The 18,829-nt window shown below is 35.9% G+C and overlaps 1 protein-coding gene across 1 annotated transcript in view; it reads right to left on the bottom strand.

Annotated features, from left to right (window-relative positions):
- Nucleotides 1–18,829, bottom strand: part of LOC144443089 (calcium/calmodulin-dependent protein kinase type 1D-like) — a 115,565-nt gene that overhangs the window by 2,809 nt on the left and 93,927 nt on the right. The gene's annotated exons all lie outside the window — the stretch shown is intronic.

Below are 18,829 nucleotides of genomic sequence, written 5' to 3'. Positions count from 1 at the left end.
TTTCGTTGATTTTAGTTCACGACAAAAATTCAACAGACAGTAAATTTAAAGGATGAGAGACAATAATATTTTCACAACTGCTGACATCAGACTGTGGATGAACAGAACGGCTGTTACGAACAGGGAAAGTAAACAACTGAATAGGATTAATAAAATACTTGGCACAGCATGTTGGAAGTACAGCGACTTGCATTACATTCAATCCTTTGATAAGAATAGTTTTATGGCCACTTTAAATAACAGTTCACATTCACAAACATATTTCCAGTTCCCCTATCATTCATGTACACATAAAGAAACCATTAAACTGTTCTTATTAAGCCATGGTGTGTAAGACAAGTCTCTCCTGTTCCAACATTCTGAGCCAAGTGTTAGCAATCCAATTCATTTCTTTATTTTCTCTGTTTGTAATAGGATCTGATTAGTCTGCGGTCTGATGTCGGCTGTTGTAAAACTGTCACATGTTTATACAATCAATCAATGGTCAACCTTTTGTGTGTCAATTTCTTTGGCACACAATTTTCATTGTGCAGAATGGCGTACGAATATTACATGTGAAAGTAAACTAAATTATTGTTTTCTGTATTCAATATTTTCTCTTTCAGCAGAAATAAGATCGCGATGTGTTGAGATATTGTGATCATGTCACTCATCACCACTAAAGAGTGTTCTTTGTTTGATCAACAGAGGGCAGTATTTCACCTAATGACTAATTGAAAGAAAGAGAAATGACAGTAATTGAATCAATTTGCATAACTTCTTCATATCACATCTTCTAAGCCATCTTTTATTTGAAAAAATGTTCATCAACCTTGAAATCCGTTCAAAAGTATGTAAATAGAGTAAACTGATAGACCGGACACAACGGAATACAGGCACAATGCCATGTCAGTTGACTATGTAATAGCATGGAATAGCTGGTATAATATTATACCAGCAGGACTTGACGGAATGCCAGGATGTTCTTAGTGCTATGCACTGTACATTCCAGGGTCCCCTTACAAACAGAGTTATGCAAGTCAGTTATTTACAAGGGCAATGTTCTTATACTTCCATCTCTTTAAAATTGGTACATTTTTTGGTATATTTTAACGAGTCCCTCAACTACGTGCATACTTAATTGCGATGGAATTTGATAAAAATGACAGAAAAATGCAGTGTTTTTTTTTACACCAGTGACAGATTAAAATGAAATCATCACCTGATTTTACTGATGTACAAACGATGGCGTAAAAAGTATCGACTATAAGGTTGATCATAATGTGAGAGTCAATCAACACATAGAATGTAAAATGAAATTTTGAATTAAACAGTATATGACTACAAGTTAAAGGGGTTATGACAGCAATTTAACCAGCCCTCATACTTTGCATAGCTCAGAGATAGTATTTTGCATCTGAATACACACACAGACCATCAATAAAATTAGGTACACAGTGTCACTGGTTTCCATTCAAGGAAAGAGTCATGTCTACTATGCAGCTTCCTTCTCAAGAAGAATTCAAAGTTTACAGCCATCTTTTTCCTGATGTAATAAATCAAGGAACAGAAGACTCATAAAAGTGATTCTTTCACAACAGGCTTTTTTTGCACAGTGCTAAGATCCTAATTAAACACAGAAGTTGTTCAGAAAGATAGAAAACACAACGTATACTCTGCACAGTAACATGCCCAGGATAAAATCCATAGGTACATTTCAATCATATGTGGATAAATTGAAGAGAGAGAGAGAGAGAGAGAGAGAGAGAGAGAGAGAGAGAGAGAGAGAGAAGAGAGAGAGAGAGAGAGAGAGAGAGAGAGAGAGAGAGAGAGAGAGAGAGAGAGAGAGAGAGAGAGAGAGAGAGAGAGAGAGAGAGAGAGAGAGAGAGAGAGAGAGAGGGGGGGGGGGGGGAGGGGAGAGAGAGTGAGGGAGGGAGAGAAAGGGAGGAGGAAGGGAGAGTGAGGGAGCGAGTGAGGGGGAGGGAGAGAGAGAAGGTGCAGTTTGATCAATTAGTATTTTGTTTTAGTATCTACAAACAAGTTGAGCTAAAGTTATATAAAAGGTCTTCTGACAGTGAATATCAACTAATAGACAGATGCGTCATTACAGATTTCAGATTAAATTGTACACTATAGTACAAAAACTGTACAAGAAATATCATTAATATACGTATGGAGTGGGGTACGGTCATTAAAAATCTGTTCGGACGGTTCCACAGCTTTGGCCATGCGTCGGAAAGGCCTATAACCTTGTCAAATGTATACATAGGTATCTGTGGTATTTATCATCAACTAGCAGAGAGGTCATCACAGAGTGGCAGTTCTTGTCACTATCATATCATCACTTAACAGTCACAAGTGAAGGTTTTGTCAAGTGTGTTGATTCATTTAATACTATTTACCCAGGTCGGTATTACATCTTTCACTACCAAGTACTTGACTACAAATTATCACACAAAGTGGTCACACGTTATGTTAACGCTGGACAACTATTCACAACAATGTATATATGTCTCCATTCTAATTTGCTATCTCTCTCTAACACATCACCCAAGAAATGTTTCCTATTTGGGTCTAAAATACAAACAATTATAATTTCTATTTGATTATTTCATATCAAATACACTCACTGAAGCACTTAAACTTTTCGCTGAATAGAAATATTAGTTGCAACAACTTTTTAAAGGTAGAATGATAGACTAAGTGCATTTACATGTTTTGAAATAGCTTGACATACCCTTTTCAGAAAGTTTTGTCAACCCCTCTTCAGAAATGTTTTATAAACTCCTTTTTTTGAGTAATATTTTGCAAACCCGTGTTTAATAGAAATGTTTTGCCAACCCTTGTCAGGAATGTTTTACCAACCCCCTTTTGTCCACCCCTTACAGAAACCAGGACAGAAGAATGTGATGCAGGACAAACTATCACCATGATATCCATCCTTTCTCACATAAATAACAAGACTAGTAGAAGCCCAGGCATCAATGATGTTGAATACCCAAGTGTTCTGTACCAGTTCCACTAGTGGTATGGGACCATAACTCAATCCTCACGTTTTTTTCCTGCCCTACTAGTTAAAATGACAGGAAGTCTTGACAAAGTCAAATACTCTGGAATGTTTCCTTTAATATATCAAACAGTGCATGGTTGCACTTGGTGGCTGACAGATTTACAATCTCACAGGAGATGGGCAATGTGGAAATTTACTGTGCAATACACTGTTTTGCCACTACAATGTACACAGTGTGTGTGTGTGTCTGTGTGTGATCAGTTTTAGTTCAGCCAACTCACAGTATCAACACTGCTTTTACTGCACGGCCACTAGGAAGTTGTGAGCTATAAAGAGTCAATTTGTGGATGGTCCTAGTACAAAATTTGTATATTATTAGTTAGATTAGAACACTTATAAAACATCTTTCCCTTGCAGTTAAAGGATGTTTTCTAAATGTTCTAAAATATATCATTATGCATTACCAAAAGTTTTTTTCTATGACCATCCATGGATTGACTCTTGGCTTACAGTGATAGTGTTTTACCCATCCATCCATCCATCCATCCCCCAGAGGTGGTACCAATGGCCAGATCTGGTTGGGGTGTGTGGCCAGTGCTGGAAACCCCAGGCCCCATTTTAGACCCATTTTGACCAAAAATCAATACCCTATTTTAGACAAGATGAAAGTTTAGACCTTTCCTAAGGAGGCAACATTTTGGGACAATTAATGGCACAGTTATGATTTGGTAATGGACAATGGACTACATTTTAGCCCAAGCAAAATCAAAAATAATGAAAAGTGGACCCTGTTTTAGACTCTTCAGCTCGAAAAAAAACTGACCTCATTTTAGACCAAAGGGCTAGAAAAACGCACCCCAAATATACTCAAATAAGGGGGGTACCCCCTGTCCATCCACTGTCAAGCCTTGTCCACATCACTACAGCTTGTGATTTTAATATACCATTCAAAAAAAGTCTCCAATTCACAATTTTTATGGGTTGTTTATTGTTGTTATAGTGAATTTATTTTACCATCAGTCCATTAAGTATAAAATGACTTTGAGAAGTACACTGTCTATGTGAAACTATAAACAGACATAAAGTGAACACATATATTAGGCAATTTATGGTTTGTTTATTATTGCTGACATGTCAAATTTACAACTAGTCCATTGGAAGTAGCAAAAACCTTGTACATGTGGAAAAGTGAATTACTCATGAAATGAAACACATATGTAGTAGATTCAAGATGAAACATATGTACTTTTTGATTTACTCTTTATCTACCCAAAATCTAAGCTGGGTCAAGTTTTCTATTACTACAAGATGGAGGTCAACTCTATGAAATATTTCTGTTGGAAGTACGACACGATATGCGGCTTGGTCAGTGCTGTCATTTGTTGACAATTCAGGTTCACCACAACTGTGGAAGTATCACACCATTTAGCCAGACTGATATGTGACTTTCCACTGTGGGAATAGAATAAACAGTTACAGGCTTGACTAGCTGGGTCATAGGAATAAATGGAGAGTGATTACTCACTGTCATACTTTCACCCTATATACAGGCTATCATTTCAACACATTATTCACTATACAATCTTGACTTTGGGCTATCCATTGCTGTTATATACACCCTGTCTGTTTAGCTACCTTGTTTCATTTCTGTATCAGTACAGTGTACTATATTTGGCTATTAAGTTTCTTTTCTATGTATTAAATACCTAACTAACTGTGACAACTCCGTGGTACATTATCAAGCAAGCCATATTTCAACGTCATCACATTTTGTTCTCAGTAAAAATAAAGTCATAAGTGGATAACATTTCAAGATAACTTTTCGCGGCACTTTTGCAACATTCATCTAAAAAAAATACAACCGCCTAACATTTGTGTACAAATCTGATGTTCAATTTACTTCATGTACTTAAAAAATAATTATGTAATAATAGTTCTTTAAAAAGGCCACAGACTGAGTCTATAAACTTTTTTTTAAACTAAGGTTTACAAAAAAACTTATATAAAACCTTGTTTACATATTCTATTTTATTTCTTAATATTGATGCATGCCTTCTGTAACATAATAATAGTCTTCTTGCATTCTTAGAACTTTTGCTTGCATGGGTGGATTTCCTTTACACTTTCATAGATTCATCAGATTGTTTATAAGTTATATCTCAATACCAGGTTTGAGTTCAGCCAATTTCAGATGATGGTAAAGTATGCTTCAGTAAGTAGAATACTACGAGTGCCTTTAAGGCAAGCAGCAAAAATTATAGTGTCCCAAAATGTATAAAACTCAGCTTGTGCCCCTTTAAATATACCGGTATATCTTTATGACTTCAAAGCCCACCATCAAAGGTTAAAGTGACTTTGAGCAGATTTTTTTCTGGTAATGATCAAATAGTTAACTGTGTACTGGTAGCTGGTACAGCAATTGTTATAATGATGATACAGACTAGTCTAAGAGCATTTTTGACTTGAAAGAAACCATCACAACATATAAACCTGTCAAATTATGGCCAACAACGATATTCACTTGGCAACAAGAATTCCGAATGTTATGACGGACATAACAGTTATAGCAACAAGATAACAGTTGCAAGTAGTTGATAAAAGTGAACGATACATATGTATGTGTACAACTACAGAATGGAAGTAATTACAAAGTTTACACGATTAGCATTCTCTGAGGTCTTTTGCCGCCAAGTATCACTGTGTGTCACTGTAACCTAAGTACCACTACTACTACTATAAATGTACATGATGTCATACATGATGTCAAAAATGAACATACATACATAATCCACGCCCTTCAAAAATGGCTCGTGTATCCGTGGCATGATACTTCCGAATTATGGCTTTGTTTCATGTCTTCGCCTAGCAACCTTCTTGGTCATCACAAGTCCTGTACCCAAGTATTGATTTACAATAATCTTTATGAGCCATTATGTGACCTAAAGAGCTCTTTATTGTCCATTTCATCTCCACACTGTGACTGTTTACATCGCTAATGGACTCCATTGCTAATGCTGTATCAGTATAATACTTGAATATGGTATGTCACTTCAAACCAAAAAAAAAAATATGAAGACAGCTAAATTTTCAATCTCCAAACTGCTATTATCAGCTTTTATATTTGCCTCATTATTTTACCATGTGATTCAGAAATGGCAAAATATGAGAATATATGTTGACTTGGTTTCACTGTTTACCTGAAAAAATTCCTCTCCAACATTTGGCCTTCAAACTTTCAGAGTGCACAACATGCTTGTTTGTGTGGTTCAGGTTTGACTGTTTGTCAATTGGTAAACTGTACTAGTGATGGACTGTAGTAGATTACTGACTACGTGTATGTTGATAGATATGTAAAGGCTATATGCACTTTCACACTATGTACTAGGACACACTATGCACTTTCACTTGCATACATGTGTTCAAAGCAAGGGACACCAGTGGATTTCATACACTGTGACTTTGCCAATAAATTCCCTTGACAAGACTGAAGTAACAGTCTTCTAGCATTCTACAATGACATGACTAAAACATCAGTTTTTTGAGCCTTCAAGGTTATATTGATACACAGAATGTTGATGGTGTGATTGCCATTGCAATATAAGGTAGCATACTGCATTATGTACACACAGTCAAAAAGTGAGTGAAAGAACTCTTAGGCTAAGGCCTAACAAAAAAGAAAATTGTGTGGTTTCCAATACGCTCAATTTTAGAATAGGTGGGGGTAGGTAGATTTTTTATTTTATTTTTCATACATATATTTTTTTTCATATGTGAGTGTCTAGTTCAGGTAGTTATACTTTCTGTTGTTTTCCATATGGTCTCTGTGTTATTGGTTTCTTCTAATCAGATGTACAGCCATTACAGTTTTATATTGTCTGTTTAAGTTGATTTCAGTTTCAGCATCCACTATTTCTTGCGAGACTTCACAATTTTTGGGATTTTATTTTTTTTTTCTCAAATACGTAAAATCTCCATGGAAGTAATACAAGTAAAGCACCCTTTACTTTGTACAGGAATTCTTTGTTTAATCAAATTCACTTGTCAATAAATAAAATTTTGAAAACTTTGGTATCATATAAAGTTATACACAATTCCTACACAACTATATAAATAAATTATGAAAGTAAACAACATGTTAACCATTTTTTAAGTCAACATTCCTTTCTTTCTTTTTTAAAACTAGTTCTGACTCAGTTCATGCTGGCAACTTCAACAACCTATTCATTTGACGACATGATCAGGTTTTTTTCAAATCATAATTTACTCTCGCTAACTAGTTTTTACTCTTTCAGCATAAAACTGGCAACTTTAAGTTTTGCCACTGTGGTTCATACATCAAGATCAAATTTTGCCACTGCGGTTCATAGGTCAAGTTTAAGTTTTTCCACTGTGGTTCATATGTCAAGTCCAAGTTTGGCCACTGTAGTTCATAGGTCAAGTTCAAGTTTGGCCACTGTGGTTCATATGTCAAGTTCAAGTTTTGCCATTGTGGTTCATAGGTCAAGTTCAAATTTTTCCACCGAGGTTCATATGTCAAGTCCAAGTTTGGCCACGGTGGTTCATACGTCTACAACCTTTTTTCTTGTGATGACATGAACAGATGGATGACTTAGACGTTTAACCACACAGGTTATCATATTGTTATGAGAATACTGCACACTTGTTCTTTCTCCATCAAGTGTCATGTTGCCTATGAACTTTCAAAAGTACAGCCACTGAAAGGAGATGGTCAAACCTGTCAAAGTCATTACATTTCTGGGGTTGTTGCACTAATTACGAGTTCATCCTTATACATGAAGGTCAACTGATGCAATGAACATTGACCTACTGATGAGAGATATATTTTAAATTAGAACAGATGAGGGGGGGGGGAGCACTTGAAGTAACTGGTATCATAGGGATGTGTCACTTTCCAGGCTATGCTTTTAGGTAATGGTTTAAGATGGGGTATATATTTGGGGAGCCTGGTCTAAAATAGGATTGTCTGGCAAGTGTCTTAGTCTAAAATAAAACCAATCTAACTTGGATCAAATGTGGGTATATTACTATTACTTAGACTGCATGTAAAGTGATCTAAGATCGGGTCGGGGGCTGTGCATACCCTTACTAAACCTCTTCCCCCTCCCCAACAGATACAACAGTTGAAGCATACATGCATATGTTATTAACATTAACCACGTCTACACAACCCGTTTCAGTACTTTTTTTCTGTCCTTCATTGACTTATGGACAACCTCTGAACGTGACAATTGGAAATCATTCTAACAAGAAGGGAAATCCAGTATTGATACATAAATATACTAATTTATTCCTGTACTTTGAACAATAGCCTGTGGTGTAAACAATTATCGATTGGTACGATATTACATCAACCATTTCTGAAATGTGAATAGTTCATATCTGCAGGACTGATGTATAGTGGAGAGGGTTTACAAGGAACAAAAGTATAAAATTATACACGCTCAGATTTTTCTGCACAGGTGGTTGAACATAATAGGTCCTGTTGATTATATTAATAGTTTAACCACCGACAAGGCTGTAAGTGGCATTTGTTGAAATTTAAATCTCAAACACAATATTTTCAATAAATGCTGTGCTGTATCAACTGTCTCTCAGCTTGAAATGTGTGCAACATGTGAGACATATCAGAACAATGAAGTAGACAGATGTATGACTAGATGCCTCCGATAGTCAATCATATGTTGTATTTACGCTCTTGAAAACGTGACAAACACTTGAAATTGAGATTCCAATGATAGTCAGGTGGACAGGTGTGTGGTTAATATACATTTTGTATGTTTCCCATCCCATTTATTATACATTGAAGCATATGTATTATAAGTATTAACCACCTCTACACAACCTGTTTAGTTTATCTTTATCATAATAGTCACTTTACTAGTATTTGTAAGATGTTTCAGAACTTTTTTTTCTGTCCTTCATTGACTTATGAACAACCTCTGAACTTGACAATTGGAAATCATTCTAACAAGAACTGGGAAATCAAGTATTGATACATAAATATACTAATTTATTCCTGTACTTTGAACAATAGCCTGTGGTACAAACAATTACCAATCAGTACATATTACATCAACCATTTTTGAAATGCAAATTGTTCACAATTGACCATAGCATCACATCTTGCACACATTTGTCATTTTGATCAGAGAGACATTGATACAGCACAGCATTTATTGAAAATTTTGCGTTTGAGTTTTAAATTTCAACAAATGCAACTTAATACTTGTCGGTGGTTAAACTATTAATATAATCAACAGGACCTATTATGTTCAACCACCTGTGCAGAAAAATCTGAGCGTGTATAATTTTATACTTTTGTTCCTTGTAAACCCTCTCCACTATACATCAGTCCTGCAGATATGAACTATTCACATTTCAGAAATGGTTGATGTAATATGTACCAATTGATAATTATTTACACCACAGGCTATTGTTCAAAGTACAGGAATAAATTAGTATATTTATGTATCAATACTGGATTTCCCTTCTTGTTAGAATGATTTCCAAAATAAAATTCCCTTTATTAGACATTGCAATATCATGACAAACTTGAAGAACAATTTAAAGACAGTGACTCTCAGCGCCTTTGGCAGGGTTTACAAGCTGTTACTTCAGATGTTGAAAATGTCAGCATTTTTAAATTTCTTTGGTTAGTATACTTGTAGACTAGCTAATTCCTGGTACGACACATTTCAATGTGTGAAACTAGGCAGGTGTTATAGATATACTTACTTGTAGACTAGCTATTACCTGGTACTAGACATTTCAATGTGTGAAACTAGGCAGGCATTATAGGTATACTTGTTAGTGTACTTGTAGACTTAGCTATTACCTGGTACTACACATTTCAACGTATGAAACTAGTAACATTTGATTTAAGGCCTTGATATTTACAGCTATTGGGGGACTATTAGTAACATCACTTGTGAAAAAGCCACGATGTAGCTGTAAACTGTCGTACAGTTTATTACCTGAATATATGCTTAAACAAACACGTTCCTCTGTAATTAGAAAAGAGGTACAACCTGGATGATGTGTCTATACAGTAGAAAGCATCTACCCAGTGACAATTTACACATCATAACTTTTTAAAAGTCTCTGGGTGCGAAAACAGAAGAAATTCAAAGTAACTCACTTCTGATATACCCATGGATAGAATGTAGACAGCAGTTGATGTATTCAATCATCATGTAATTATAGTGAAACAAAGTATTATGGGATACATTTTGTCAGTGTAGAGTTTATATTCATCAGCTTCTGAACAAAGTATTATGGGATGCATTTTGTCAGCGTGGATTCATCAGCTTCTTAACATTCAGTATTATGGGATGTATTTTACGAGTAAATAGTTTTGTTATATTTATCTCAGTGAGCCATACATACAATTTTTAGATTTACATGTTGTAAAGATAAGATACAATATATTGTCAACATTTTTTTGGCAAAGACTGAAGTACGTCTGTAGTTTTAATGTTGTGTTACTATCATAGTAATCATGTGTTGCCATGGAGATAGTTAAAACTGTCTCATTTCCCTAAGATATGTGATTCCCTGGTTATATACAACTACAGGATCTTGTAGGATCTTACGGCTAAAGGGTACAATCATATTCTGATATATGGGTGATGTACTATTATAGTAAAAAACTGAACCCTAACCTGACCCTCCCTCACCCCATACCCACCTCTTATACACACACCATGACTTCCTATGCACCACACAACTTTAAGGCTGTGGCTCTCTGACTGCGGTTAAAGATAGTACTATTTGTTAAAAGTGGGTTAAGGCCAATTGTACATCTTTAACTGGTTGCCATGGAGACATTTAATACTGCCAGACTTAATTCAAGACAATATAATTTATAAAACACTCCTTAAATTCAATAGTGTTTTATCGAGTTTTATCATTATTGAAAGTCATTTGTTGAAATGTCATAGGGGTTTTAAAACACAGTAATATACGATGTTTATCCGTGATTGGCTTAAGCAATCCAATTGACTTTTTTTTTTTCACCAAGCCACTTGAAATGTAATACGTTGCTATAATTCGTGTTTGTATTCATCACATCACAGACACATGATTGACTAATAAATATACTTACTTTACAACCAGTCCCACACACACACACACAAAATAGAGTCTCTCCTAATAAAAGGATTTCTGTTATCACTCTGCTTCATATTGTTTTCACATCGTAAACTTTCTAATTGTCTTTTGTGTCGATTTCTTCCTGGAAATACCTGTTGTCCTGTTTTGTTTTGTTTTATTTGCGTGATCACATCAGAATACTCTTATTGTTGTGAATCAGGTTGTGAAGCCACAAGTGGTGTGTGACAAAATGTGACAGCATATGAGATGTTATTTTTTTCGGCTTCACATGCACACATCGAGATTCACAATAGGGTGTGTATTGTTAGTTTTAGAAAAGTGTGTTTCGAGCAGTTCATCAAATTAAGAATCCTCATATTCACAGCCAACCCCCCCTCCTCCATCCCCACCCACCTCCCTCTCACCCCTAATCCCAAATTCAAGAATGTTGATATAGTGATAACATACAAATAAAGTGTGATACTGCAGTTTTAGTAACACATTCAATTTCTTTGACTTAATATGTATACATGGAGATTTGAAATACTGGCAAATATGTAGTAGTTTGGAAAAGTGTGTTTTTGTTCGTTACTGAAATATATGCAGTTTGAACCCCCCTTCCCCCCACTCCCCTCAACCATGAATGTTGATATAGAAGTATGTACATGACAATTCAAATTTTTAAATAAAGTGTGAGTATTTAATCTTACTTTTACACAATGAGAATACTCTACCTGCCATTGAATAAAATAAATTTTGTGAACTTCAGTTTGCCTTTGTAATCAAATAACTAGTTTTGCCTTTAATAGTATGCCATAAACATGCCGACTTTTATTAAATTATCATTCTTACTTTACCAGATTCTAAATGATTAAAAACTTAATACGATTAAATTCTTTATGAAAGCATTGTCATGGAAACATGTCCACAGGGGGAGAAGGCGGATAACAGTCTCAATTTCAGAGCAACAATACCGAGGGTTATAAATTAGTAGTTTATAGTTACACGTGTATATCTGCCGACATATGTGCAGTGATTACTAATGACAGCCTAGTATGTGTGACACAATTTAATTTGGATCTGATGCTACCTTTTACACAAAATGTAGATTAAGTCGAGATTACAGCTGCAGTGCTTCACAACTACTACTCTGGCAATCAAGGTCTCACTTTTATTAGATAGACACACACTAAAACTATGTTCGATGTGGTACTACTGATTATACAAGAGGGTTGATAGCCTCTGTTGTGGGAATTTAATCCCCCTGTCATCAGGACAGTGTAAATATTGAAAGTCACCAGACACTGTTCACTGCAAGATCATTGATGTCATCCAAAATGCCGCCCTACTGTGAGTGCAATTAATACAATGTCCATTTCAATGGCTTATATCAACATACTGCCACAATAGTTTAAAGTTTGTGTCTCTCTTTGTAAACTGATACCTCAGTTGCCACAGTAGTATTCAGCAGACATGTATCTAAACTTAAAGTGAAGTTTCCATTTCAAATGCATACACGTACTGACAGTACATGTCTGTGCAGAGGATGAAACCAAAAGACTTCACTAATTCATCTTTCAACATGTCCAACTTTTGTTAATGATTGCTAAAAGTGCTGACTCGACACTATTCAAAACTCATCATTTCATTAATCTCATCCTACAAGGTCAAGATTCCTTGTAGTTCGAGGTCAGCCTATGTATACTTATTTCCACATGATTCAGACATTATGTTTATTTTTAAAATTTGACGTCATAATTCCATTTTTGGAAGTAAAAGAGTCCATCGACCTCATTTATAGTTTACAGATCATCAGCAGAGTTTAATAAATTGGAAAAAAATTACTGAGTAATGTGACCTTGTATAAAGACAGCCTACCTTTTAGACTGCAATGGTGCAATTTATCAGTCTGGGGACTAATTGTTGTAACAATTATTATAGTGTTAGTCTTTGCAGAATGCCCATTAAAAGATCATTAATGCTACCCAATGAATAGTAATCTTTACTAGACAGGTGTTATTTTAAAGACCAAATTTATGTAACAAGATGTGTGTCCGATGCTGTCACCTGTGTGTACAGCCCGCCAGCATTAGTACTTAGTAGACTGTTTATTCATGGTCCGGTCACAGTTTAGCACAGTCAAAGCATAACACCCAACACTGTAAGGGTTATCACAGCTGCTACTGGAATTCCACACAACCTCACAACAAACTGCGTCATACTTGTATGTATGCATGCGACCACAGTGGGGGTGTGGTAATAGGAGATGGGAAGAAGACCTGTGTGATCTAAGCTGTTCCACTCCACTACCATTGTGTATGTTATATGTATACTGTTCATTGTGGTGCCAAGATATGTGGTCCAAAGTGGTGACATATATTTTGAACACATGTATATACACAATAACTACAAACTCGAATCTGTACGCCTGGACAATATACTTCACACATCATGTCCATTTTTTACCCCCACTTATCGTGGCGGTTGTAAAGAACCGTCATAATCACTTTGAAATGAGACAGACTGTCTAATATTAACATGATTGTTTACTTTGACCCACAGGTTCCTCAAAATATTCTAATTATGAAACAGCTGCCTTTAATTCCCAGCAATTCTCTAATGATGACGATAATTAAATTCCTATAAATTAGTATAGATAATACTGGGCAATCTTGTAATACCATAACAGAATCATTAGTCTAATACAATTATACAATTAGGACATTTTAATAATAAACTTATTGGGGGAATGGTAATGGCTTTGCAAGGATTTCTAAACTCTGGGATGACTATCCATAATTGACATACCGATAAAGTATGCGCAAAGATAGTCATAAATTCTTGACAGTTGTATGAAACTTCTTCTAATGATTTGAAAGGATAAGAAGAATTTAGAGAAGTCTTAAACTTATGTATGGTAGATTGAGGTTAATGTGATTCACAAAGCTTAGTCTGATGTGCATGGAAGTGGAAAATTGAAATAAAAGAGAGGATATTTTCATAATGCTGTATGTAATGGTTGACAAGTATGCATAAAGGAAGTGCTGTCTGTAAAGTCACAATGATTTATTACACTACATTGAATAATATTGCCAGATGGTGATTTCTATCTGTTGAAGGTAAAGGATCCATCTGTTTGATCAAGTTGTGTGTGCTTGTCAAAACCACCTGATGTTCTACTGTGTTGAAAGCTTTGTGCTGACGTAGATAACTTACAGCAGTTTAAGCTCACAGCATCTGATGACGTTTAAAACCCTTAGGGCTCTGACAGTTGATTTCAGTATCACTGACATGGTTAGCCCTCAGTTGAACATAGTCAGGACATTCAATGGTGGAACTGACAAAAGCCTTCAATTGGACAGAGTCAACATATTAAATAGAGAAACTGACAAGTCAGGCTCCCAGTTATGACATTCAATAGTCAGAGTAAATGATGTGAGCCCTCAGTTGGACATAGTCAACACAGTCAACAAAGTAAGTGATGTTAGCAATCAGTTGGACATAGTCAACACGGTCAATTTAGGAACTGACATGAGTCCTCAACTGGACATAGTCAACACAGTCGATAGAGGAACTGACATGAGCCCTCAATTGGACATAGTCAACAGTCAATAGAAGAACTGACATGAGCCCCCAGTTGGACATAGTCAACACAGTCAATTGAGGAACTGACATGAACCCTCAGATGGACAGGGTCAACACAGTCAATAGAAGAAATGACATGAGCCCACACAGTCAATAGAAGAACTGACATGAGCCCTCAGATGGACAGGGTCAACAGTCAATAGAGGAATTGACACGAGCCCTCAGTTGGACATAGCAACACAGTCAACAGAGGAACTGACATGAGCCCTCAGTTGGACATAGTCAACACAGTCGATAGAGGAACTGACATGAGCCCTCAGTTGGACATAGTCAATAGAGGAACTGATATTTAATAGCAATCAGTTTGACACAGTCAACAGTCGATAGAGGAACTGACATGAGCCCTCAGTTGGACATAGTCAACAGAGGAACTGATATTAGCAATCAGTTGGACATAGTCAACACAGTCAATAGAGGAACTGACATGAGCCCTCAGTTTATGCAGTTCTCAATCACCAACCGATTTCATAAGCAGAACAACATGAAAATGAAGCTCTATCATATTACATAAGAGTACTTCTTCATGTGTTTTTATTATTGTTTATTCCAGGAGTACCCAGGTCACATGCCCTATGCCCATTCACAGCAGCTGCTGATGAAGTCCTCAACATCATCAGTGACTTGTCTCCTTCTGATGTTAGAGTACACAACTATTAAATCAAAGTAATAAGAACACATGCAACATCATTGAAACTGACTGCCACAGTTATGACACTACATAAAGAACTACTCACTCCAAAACATATACCCTGAGATGTTCCTCCTATATGCTCTACTGTGTTAGGGCCTTGGGCAGTATATGATCTTGCTGACATCATTCATGGGGTCCTAGCTTAGACAGTAGTGACAATTAGGCCTCTAATATGGATAAAGTATAGTACATTTGAACCCTGCAGTCTTATAACAAATCATATATGGCTGCTGTTGATGGTAGCATTGTTTTGAAAATGATGTTACATTATTGCAGCATAGGAGCTTGTACGATTCGAAAATATATTTGTATTGGGAAAATACGCCCCCCCCCCCACCCCGACCCACCAGAAACCAATCCAATATCCAACCTACACACAACTTACATAAGTTCCCACTTGCACACAATCAGTGCATCATGGTAAATTTAGCTATGTCAGTTCTAATCCAAACCAAGTCAAAATCAGATGATACCTATGATGTGTCTATTCATGTCAGATGCTTATAGAATTCTGCAACTAATTGCTTTGTGTGAGTGAGTGATGACTGCTGCTGGCAGTTTTTAATTTCCTTTACTGTGGGGGAAAACTTGACGTATTACATCATTCTACAAGCAATCTCATCTGTTATACAACTAATTCAATTTAGTACAGATCACATAATAGAATTGGAAGGAAAGTGATGAAAAGGCCCGAGATTCACTTTGAATGGACGAGATGAGTTTCTCTCTTATTTTCATAAATTAAGCATTGTGAGGCTGATAAAGTATTTGAAACTTGTATTTTGTCATTATTTCCTTCTTTGGATTACGCTTTCTCAACTATCAACTATTCTTTAGATGTAGAAAAGGGAACAGTATTTATACTGTGTGCTCATTGTAGATTTGGAAAAATGCATTACACCATATATACATGCAGTATAATCTTACTTAACTATATCCTACTAATTCAGATATACTTGATGTCTTAATTTTAAACATAGAAAATTTTGCATATTAAGAGGCAAACTGTTATAAGGACTTCTTTCTGAAGATAAAACTCCTCCCAGGCTGATATCTAGACATTAATTAAGGCATATCAATGGAAATAAATCATGTCCATGGGATTCAACAATTTAGCCAATATAATTGGTATATGCTTTCTTCACTCACAAAATATGAAACATTCAAAGTCAAATATCCAAATATTATCCAAATACTTAGAACAATTTCTGCTTCTAGTTTCCTTAGTAATACATTGGTGTGTATCTCAGGACAGTTGATGTTGTTAGTTACACTCTAATTTTTAAATGAAATTAAGTAAATCAGTAAATCAAGCAGTGTTGGTTTCTGTAGGGCCTGATTCATCTAACCCATCAAAACAGAGGCAGAAGAACAGATCACGGAGGTGTGTGAAACTTGCCAAGTTGCTTTTTGTTCTCAGTTACTGTATTATCATATACAGAAGTCTATTCTTGTTGGGTTTACATGACGGTAGGACTTCTCTCTTTCTGCCATGGTTACAGATTAGTGCGTGTGTAGATTTTTACATAACCTATCAATAATATTTATTTCCACTTTGATTCAACTAACTTCCAATCAAAGCTAATACGACATGATAGGTCATACTATATATACATATGGGGCCTGAAAACAATAGAAACTGATTATGTTGTGTAGGTGTCTACCTTGCTTTAAATGTCAAGTCTCTTTATCTATTTTAACCGTATCTGGTACACTCTACAAAGAGAACCCAAGGATATGTAGGTGGTGCTTATTTGTTGAACAAGATGATCATATCAATGACATTGCTACAGTACTCACACTTCTTTGACACTACCCTGTGTGTAAAGGGAGGCTAATGAGGTCCAAGGGAAGTTTTGTTTACAAGCGGAAGTGAAACAGGGAAAATGTGTTACACTTTCAAGGCTGTTTGGATGAAATTTCTTATCATTGTTAGAATTGACTCTTCTGCTGTGAAGTTATTGTTTTAACTTGAGTACATGGGAAAAGTGAACCTGGACAAAAGTAGAGTTGAAATATTGTTTTTACAAACAGAAAAGGAAGCAAGAAACTAACTATTATTACATGATGGTTGGTTTGGATGAAATGTCTTACAAAATGGTATGAGTCATTGTAGATTCACACTTCTTTGAAACTACTGTGGCCTGCTGAGGCGACCTTGACAAAAGTAGATTTTCTATACTTTCAGTAGTGTTAGGCTTTAGTGCATAGAAGTGTTAATCCCAAAACACCAACTGTGTATCAGTTTATTGAAGAGAAGACATGTTATCTCAACTAGGGTTTTGACAAAAATAGAGCTGAAATGTTGCTTGTACAGGCAAAAGAGGAAGCCAGAAACAAAGCATCATTATGTGATGGTTTTGATGAATTTGTTACTGCTAGTATTACATATCAAGAGTTGTTACATATAAATTCACACTTTGAAGAGCTACTGTATAAGCTACTTTAAAGAGGCCTTCATGAAAACAGAGTTGGGCCACTGTTTATAGGACAACAGAGGGAAAGCAGGAAACTTTTGTTTTATCATTTGATGGAATAGATTTAAGTTTTTCATTTTGTTCCCTAATTAATACATGTCTGATTGAAGAAGTGACTTGATATAATTGACTAAGTTCTATTATACAAAGCATTGAAAGCATTGAATGACTGGAAACACTCTTCAAAGAGTTTAATATAGGTTTAACAACAATGTAAACAGTTCCTAGGTTATGTATACAATCAGCCATGTTATGACCGTTTATTTACATGTATCTCTTTACAGAGGCTACTTCTAAAATCACCCTTCTCACTAAAGCTGTTTATAAGTAGTGCAAACAAATAGCTCATTTGAAACAGTCTTGCTACTCTTGTTACTCACTGTACAATAGCATATACGGGACAAGAAATTACAGTTTGTGCTGAGGATGGGAGTGTATACACAAAACTGAATTAAAGAAATCTAAAACATTTGTTATTTTGCAGTACTAGTTTCACTCATCAGCAGGCTTTCTCAAGGAGACATATTTTGAATTCTATTTGAATTTCACAGATCAGTGCACATGGTTGGTTGTCCAATCTGCATGTCTGCATGATGTGCCAAGTGAGTCAAATATTCAGCTCCAACATCAAAATTAAAATATTTGTTGCCTGCCCTTAAAATTTTGTGGAACAGCACCCTCTCTGGCAAGAATAAACAAGTGTCTGGACTGTCAACGTCATCTAACGTCATGGTGGCGGCACAGCAATACTTGTTTACAAACAGGGCATTTCTTCCATGACAGAAGTTAGGGGGGGGGGGGGCTGAGAACAGGCCAATTGTGTAGAGAAGCTGGGAAAGAGCTTGTTACCAGGAATCCAATAAAAAGAAGATAGAGAGGAGGAAAAGGAGAGGCAGAGAAACATGACATGAAAAG

The sequence above is a fragment of the Glandiceps talaboti genome, chromosome 1, assembly GCF_964340395.1.
Source record: "Glandiceps talaboti chromosome 1, keGlaTala1.1, whole genome shotgun sequence".
NCBI lineage: Eukaryota > Metazoa > Hemichordata > Enteropneusta > Spengelidae > Glandiceps > Glandiceps talaboti.
This window is presented reverse-complemented; position numbering and strand designations above follow the sequence as displayed.